The sequence below is a fragment of the Gavialis gangeticus genome, unplaced genomic scaffold (assembly GCF_001723915.1).
Source record: "Gavialis gangeticus isolate Ggan-Ray unplaced genomic scaffold, GavGan_comp1, whole genome shotgun sequence".
Classification (NCBI taxonomy): domain Eukaryota; kingdom Metazoa; phylum Chordata; order Crocodylia; family Gavialidae; genus Gavialis; species Gavialis gangeticus.
The window spans coordinates 16,693,495-16,701,214 of NW_017729014.1; positions in this window are offsets into that span (position 1 = coordinate 16,693,495).

Consider the following 7,720-nt stretch of genomic DNA (forward strand, 5'->3'; position numbering starts at 1 on the left):
CGCCCCTGCCAGCGCCGCTCCTCCCTTCTCCGCTCGCCCGCCTCCCGCCGGGATGCTCCGCTCCTGGCAGACCTGCCGCATCCACCACAGGACTCGCTTTGATGAGACCGACTGGATTTTTGCACTAAAAAAAAAAAAAAAAAAAAATTTTTTTTTTTTTTTTTTTGCAAAAAATCCCCTCTCCCGCCAGTCCTGATTCCTTTCTCCTCTAGCCCCACGCCGGCGGACACCCTGGGACGCTTCCTCCTCGCTCTCTGAGTCGCTTGAGGAAGGTTTCGGCTGAAAGCGCCGGGCCGGATTAGTGTGGCCGTGGGAGAGGACAGTCCGGTTGTCTTCTCTTGGGGTCTTCAAAGGAGGCTGGATAGATATGGGGCTGAGGTATTATGATCCCAGCACTCCCGGGGCAGGGGGTCGGACTGGGTGATCTGTGCGGGTCCCTTCTGACCCTAGAAACTATGATACGAAACCCGACACCTTGATGTCCTCTGTTTTTCTCTGCCAGACTGTCTCAACCAGCCCTGGTTTTCTTCAAGAGAAAAACAGAGGACATCAAGGCGTTGGGTTTTGTTTCAACAGAGGACAGAGTAGCAGAAAACCGGACTGTCCTCTATGATGGCCACCCTAGGCCGGATGGGAAGCGAAAGGGTAGAGGAGGTAGGGAAGGCCTCCCTTCCTCACCAGCTTGGCCTTTGCCGCCATGCCTCCAAAGGGGAAGGGGGCAGCTGTGGCCTTTCCCAAGCTGTTTTCAGAAGTGACTTTGGAGGCACGAACACCAGGACCTGTTAGAGCACCCCACCGCCGCGCAGTGACGTAGCTGGTCCATAGGCCTCTGCTCCACTGTGCTAATCCTAAACCAGCTTTCCTGCCTCGCATGGGTGTACCAGGTCCACATCCACTTTGTGCTGTCTACCCACGGGGACGTGGGAAGCCTGGGGTGATGGTTTTCGAGTCCTGATCTCTCCTAAGCATCTTAACCCCAGCTCCTAGTGATGTTCCACACACAATACACCTCCTGCCAAGGATCCTCTCATTCTCACTGGTTTGGTCATAATTTGTCTACACTTGCCTGGTCTAGTCCTTGCGTGACTATGCATCTCCTCTCACTGTGACAGTAGCTGGGGTGGCTTTTGTCCCCAGCCGTCCCAGGGAAGGCAGACTGTGTGATGCCCAGAGGAGAAGCAGACCTGGGTTTACAGCTCTCTGTTCTAGTCACCTTGTTCTCTTTGCTGCTGCTAATTACTTCCCTGTGCATCAGCTCCTGCCTGAGAAATGCTGGAGGTTGTGGACACTTTGGCGTATAAGACTGGGGGGAGCAGGCAGGGGGAAGTTTGAAAGCCTGAATGGTGGTGAGAGGCTGCACTGGATTGCATTGCCACAGCTTGCTGAGATACACCACTTAGCTTGTTTACAGCTGTAAAGGAAGTGAGAGCATTTAAGACAGGAATGAAGCAAAGAATTGTTGCCAAGAAAAGGCCCCAGAGCATGAACCATCATTACCAAAAACCCTCCAAACAGTGCCTGGCCTTGGAGGGGCTGTACCTCTCCCATGGCAGAGGCACTTGTCTCATATGCACTTGGACAGCTTATCCTGCCAGTAAAATTGAGCTAGACTGAAAACACATCGCACTTCCTTTGTGGTCAAGGACAAAACACTTACATGCCAGAGCAGGTATTGATCCCATTTTACAGAAGGGCCAAAAACAAGTGGAGAGGTCAGGGCCCACATTTTCCATAGGAGGCCAGGGACATAATAATGTGCTGTATTAAAGAATAGCACCAAATCCGGCCATAGTTAGGATTTAGGAGGAAGGTTTCTGGGGCACAAAGGGGTTAGGGGAGAATGTGTCCTGCTCACCAGAGTCCGGGATCCCTTTACGCTGGTTTTTGGTAGCAGCCTAGCTGCATCTTTCTCAATCAGCACGCAGCCACTGTGTGCAAGGCTTCACCTAGATGCAAATGAAGACAGCAATGCAATGAGCCAAAACACATTGCCCAGAGGCAACAATGATCATCAGTAGCTACTCAAACCCCCTGCTGCCTTAGGGACTTTCTGATCACATTATTATCTCCTGTAGCATCCTCTAATCCAACAGGAAAGTACCACTGACGCGACCCTTTTTTTTATGTTCACTTTGTGAACAAGACGAATAATTTGCTTGGCAAAATCCCAGCTGTGCATCCTTGCAAGTTAAAAAAGAAAACTATCCCCCCACCCCCAGCATCTCCTGTATATTAAGCTTCTGCATGACTGGTGCGTTCCCCGGGAACTTTCTGATTTGGGCTCTCCAGTTCACAAGACATGTTTAAAAGGCTGGTGGGGGTATTTTTGCTGAATAAGACAAATGCTCCGTCTGCAACCTGCTGCCTGGATGAAAGATGCAAAAGCGAAGTAAATGTCCTTGTCTGTGCTGGCAGGAATGGTGACTCCTTTGTTGTTGCAATTGCCGTTTCACAGCAGTCTCTAAAACCTTGCTGCTCCTCTAGGACTCAATCCCAGCTCACTGAAGTCAAGGGATGTAGGTGTTTTGTGGCTAAAATAAAGAAACACTGACAATAAATAAGGAGAGTCCATATAGTCCAAGAGGTCTGGACAGAGGGACACTGGACAAACTATAGGAAGGAAGCATGAACTTCGCTACACCCAATCTAGTTTTAGGGTGGACACGATCATTTTGCTGTATATCTACACTCATATTTAGAGTCAGCTTAGTGGCTGATCTCAGTGAGGCCAAGCCACTGTCTTCATCTTGCCTTGTAGCCTACAGCAAAGCAGTCCACAACATGCTTCTTATTTGCAAAGCCAAGCTTCCCCATTAATTGACCTGCTGACTCCTATTCTCTTCTTCCAAGCTGGTCTCTGCTTCCAGGCAGGACAGAGAGAAAGAGGGATGCAGATGGCAGGAAATCGGGAACAAAGGTTTGTGGGACTGCTGCTAGCGGACTTCCTGTGCTGAAAGGTGAGAGATGTCCTAAATAGGCTGCAGAAAGGTTGGGCTGAGGGGCAAGTTGGGGATATAACCTCATACTGAGATACCAATGGCAGTCCCTCACAGTTGAGGATGATTGTCTTTTATGATTGCCTTATCTGTGGGTCCAGAGATGGCAGATGAGGCTGATATGGGATCGAGGGACTGTGGGAACTTGGGCGCACGTTTCCGTATGGGGTGAGTGGCTCTGGATTCTTGATTCAGACTGTGACATGCTGTTTCTGCTGCTCCCACTTTTCTGTCTCCTGCTGTCATCATAAAGTTTCGAAGTACTGATATTCTTGCACCAGACTCTGCCTCCGTGTGGGGCAGTCCTGGTTGATAGCCTCCCATGAATTAATGCCAGTGTTGCATTTTTTTTCAAGTTGGCCTTGAGAACATCCTTGAAATTATTTTTCTGCTCTCGGTTTGACTGAGCTGGGAGAATAAAACTTGCTTTGGGGGTCTGGAGTCGGACACCTGGATGACTTGGCTGGCCAGTGAAGTTGATGTTGGATGATCATCACCTTGAAGCTCGCAGTGCTTGCTTGTGAAAGGATGCTAATGTTAGTGTGTCTGTCTACCTACTGGATTCGAAAGATCTTCCACAGGCAGCACTGATGGTACTTCGCCAGTGACTGGAGGTGTCTACTGTATGTTGTCTTGCCAAAGATGCTCAGCAGGTCAGTGGCTTCTGCAGTACCCTGAGCACGCAGTTGAAATTACAGCAACTACTGTAGACACTATCACATTTTTCCATGTTGATTCTCCTTCCTGCCAGGATCTCCTGACAAGTTAATGGCTCACTGATCATAAGTCCCAAAGCCTTATCACTAACAGGTCAGCCCACTAACAGGTCGGCCCACTAACAGGTATTGCCCAGGAGTGGGATAGGCAAAGAATTTCCTCAGTGGATCTCAGCAGCATTTAGCTCACTTCCAATGTCGGCCAAGAGTCCCAGGAAGAGAAAATATATGTGCATGTATTACATATAGAGCACGGGTGGTAAAAAGAGTACCTGTGTTTCATGGGTAATTTCTTGGATTCCAGCTTCTTTCTCATGGCTACAAATACACTCTAGCTTATGTGATTCCCAGGGGTCATTTATGAACTAGAAGGAGATTGTTTGTCATGCCAAGGTTAGAGGACTGGAAAGCAGAGCTGTTCTGCTGATAGAGGAAGGAGAAGTGGCAGCTTATAATTAGGTTCCATTAGAAGGAGCCTGCAGGGAATCATGTTTATAGAGGAAAGCCATTCTTCAAAATTACATTGTTTAAATTATTAGTATTACTTTTTAGGGAAAAACCCTTTAGTTTCTGATTTCAAATTAAACCTATTTTCTTCCATCAGCTTACAGAGGTTGTTTGAATTACCCTGTGGTCCAGTTTGTCAGGCTTGCCAGCAAAGTTACACAACATCCTCCCAACCCAAGCCCTCTGCCATTTCCTTGGATCCACCCTGCAAACCCCCATATTACTTAAAAAATAAATAACACCATGTGGTCTGCTAGGGAAGATAAAACCCCAGATTTTTAGCACAAATCTCAACTGCTAGAACTAAAGAACCAGGCTATCTAAGTAGGAATACAAGAGTCTAGCTTACGTGCTATTTGCATTGGCCACTAGAGGATCCAGAAACATAGGTAGTGGATCTGATTTTCAGCCTGCACCAATAAACACTTTAGAAACACTAATTAACCCTCACCAGCTGCTCCCCAAAGGTCAGGGTTATCCCTAGTCAAGGCAGCCAATGCATATATGGGTCAAGGGACCTTCTTTGGGCTGCAGAGGAATCTGCAAAAGAGCTGGCTCAGAGTTTAGAAGCTCTTCATCCCCAGTCCTTTTTTTGGAGCTTAGCTCTGGAGCACCAGGAGGAAGAGAGGTTTGTACAAGTATTAACTCAAAATCAGAGGTGGGCCTACACTGGCATTTGGGCTCACAGCTTGGAGTTCAGCTGTGCACTGGGACTGAAGTTGGAAGGGACCAATTTTCAATCACCAACTTCAACGTGGCTGAGCCCTCACCAGAACAGCTACCTTGGCAAAGCTGCCATCATAATTCAAGACTGCGGAAAGCCTCATGCTCATTTCTGTACAACACCACTCCAAGGACAAGCTCAACAGGCCGTGTCAAAGTCTGTGCCCTCTAGCCGGGAACTGCCAATGATCCTCCTCTATTCATACTCAGTGGCACAGCACTAAGCTGCCAACTGTCAGGATTTTATAGCGCAGTTTTGAGGTCTGGGATATTTTTTCTCTGTATCTTATGTACTGTTTAAAGCACCAGTTCCTGGAGTCAGGTGGTTATGCAAGGAGCATCTCTTAAAGACTCCAAGCCCTCATAGTGGCAGAGAAAACCTGGAACATGTGACCTGGTGGCAGGTCGCAGAAAATACACTCCAAAAATTATCGTTATTAAATCCTGACTAATGATCCTGGAACATTTATCTGGCTGACAGTAATGCAGTGCTGCAGCTGGCCTCGCATGGAAAGAAGATCATTTGAGTCCATCTGGCACTTTGGAAGGAGTTGGGAACCTTTCGAGATGAGAAAAAGAGGATTTGTTATGAAGCGGCAAAGCTGCAAAACACAAAAGGACAGAGAACGCCGTCTCTCCAGAACACCCGTCACGGGGCAGTGCAAGCCCTATATCTCCCTGCCTGCTCCTTGACAGTGAAGTTGCATGAAAGGCAGTTTCTTCTAAAATATGCACAGGCAGTCTTAACTGCCTTACTCTGGCACAGACAGCATGCATTTTTATTAGAGCCAGGGAACTTTCCAACTCCCAGCAGTCATAAAAAATACATTTTGCAAGAAAACAATGGCAAATGCTAGCTACTATTTCCCTCTCCTGCCCATGCCTCCCCACCCCCATTTTAAAGGTGCTGCAAACTTGATGCTGTCCTCTCTATCAAGCCCACACAAGCAGTCCCCTTGCTCTAGCATGTTAAAGCAGCCCTTGGTCCTGGGCTTTAGTTCTGTCACTGCCTCACTGTGTTATCCGGACCATGGTTTCAATGCCTCCATGCCTCAGTTTACCCATTTGGAGCTGGGATTTTATTTAAAGGTCACAGAGACTCTAGGTATGGGGCCTCACCAGCTGCAAAGGATGAAACTGGATCAAAACTCTCCCAGTATTTCAAGGTTCACTGTATTAGGGATTTTGCTTCAGCCTTTTTATATAGCAGGGGATCAGGCATGCATTAGAATATAGATTTCCCAGAAGGTGAATCCATTATCCAGTTTCTATGTGGAAAGAGCATGACTTTCTGAAACAGCATCTCCGTCTTTTGACCATAGTATTCAAGAGAGCCCTGGAGCAATGTTTACAGGTTGTGACAATGACTGTCAAAAACAGGACAAAGAATAGGTGGAATATCCCATTGACCTTGGCTTGGGAAGTAGTATCAAATTATATTAAAGGAGGGAACAGGCCCTGATTTAATGGAATATTTCAGCAGGAGCAGCCAGCTTGCATGGTCGTCCAGCCATGAAGATGTTTGAGCTGTTGTGGGGGCACAATAGACACTCTTTGGCAGAAGAGCTTTACAACACTGAGGAAGCCTGGAGGTTGACAGCTCTACTGGAGACACACATTTGGGTTACCAAGCCTAGTCCATCCTTAGGACCAACCTAGTGCAATGGCCAGAAGAGCTAGGGGAACCAAACTGAGAAGACACCCACATTCCAGCTATGTGGTAGGTCATGGCTCATCATCCTGCAATTTCCAAATGAAGGTGAAGGGCCTCTTATCCACAGTGGGTGGGGTGTGTACCTCTTCAAAGGCCCACTCCAAGGCTCCTACACCACTCCAATTCTAGTTCAGTGCTTCTCTGCCAGCTTATCTGAGACTCACGTGGTGCAAGTAGCAGAATATTGGCTCACTGCCCCCAGGGCCCAAGGGACGCTCCTGGCACATAGACAGGAAGGTCTTCCAGCTCTGTACAAAGAGGATTTAAGTAGCATTGTCCCCATTTTCTCCAGACAGAGAGACTGGCGCCTGGGAAGGCTGTGACTCCCCCTTAGTTGCTAGGGGGAAGTCAGTGATGCAGTTAGGAACAGAGTCCAGATCTCCTGACTTGTGCTTGCTCCAGGCTGCCCTAGTTGCATTTAGGTCTGTAGCAGCCTTTTCACCATTTTTGCACAGACTGGCTAGTTCTGAATTGCTGCCTGAAGAGGCAAGGAACCCTTTGGCAACAACACTCCCATCATGGCAGGGAGCAGGAGCAGGAGATGGAAAATCTGAGGAAGGCAGGAGTTTACAGGAGGTCAATGACTCTTGGTAATATAACATTAAGTGGAAACCTACATGAGCCAATGATAGATTTATTAGTTCCAGGCTAAATGTTTTGTACTAGGATTTTGGTCACATTTCATTTTATTTCTGGCTCCAGAGGTTCTTGGTTTCTCAGTTCAGCCAGTCAACATTCCCGAAGTGCACAGAGCACAGTCCTGGTTTACTTCACACTCACGAGCCACTGGGAATGCAAGGACACTTGGCAGCCCAGTAGTCATGGGGAAAAATGCTTGGCTTTCTGCAGCTTGGATGCTTTCCCTGGCTCTAGCGCCTGCAGTACAGAGGAGATCAGGCAATGCCCTTACGATGTGGGCAGCAGGATGCACGGGCTCTTTTCTCATGTGTCCACAGCCACATCAGATGGTAAACAGTTCCAGGTTCCTCTATGCTGTGTCCTCTGCTACAAGTCAGTCTGAGTCAAGGAGATGCATTGAAAGGAGTGAATGTGATTTTCAATTG